Source organism: Terrapene carolina, unplaced genomic scaffold (assembly GCF_002925995.2).
Source record: "Terrapene carolina triunguis isolate 2854851 unplaced genomic scaffold, T_m_triunguis-2.0 Scaffold189, whole genome shotgun sequence".
Lineage (NCBI taxonomy): Eukaryota > Metazoa > Chordata > Testudines > Emydidae > Terrapene > Terrapene triunguis.
The window spans coordinates 3,741,439-3,741,776 of record NW_020664540.1 but is presented as its reverse complement, the minus strand read 5'-3'; positions in this window follow the sequence as shown (position 1 = coordinate 3,741,776).

The window sequence follows — 338 nt, the reverse complement described above, 5'->3', positions numbered from 1 at the left end:
GGTGGGGGAGGAGGAGGAGCAGCACTAGGCGGGGATATGCAGTGCCCTGGTGAAGTGGAGCAGGCTGGTAGCTGGGAGGGTGAGACATTCTCTGTGGCTCCTGGTGGCCCCAGTGGAGGTGCTGCTGTCGCCGGAGGGAAGGCTATCGTAGCAGAGCTCTGAGCTGCACTCAGGAACTCCCCGAAATCTGTGTCGGTCTGAGTGCTTTCATTCACTCTCTCGGCTGATCGCTTTTGCTCTAAGTTTCGTTGGTTTGGGCACTTCTTTATGGATAACAGTCTCTCCAGGACTTCTTCAATGCTGTTCCCTTGGACTGTAAACCAAGGTGAGGGGGAAAC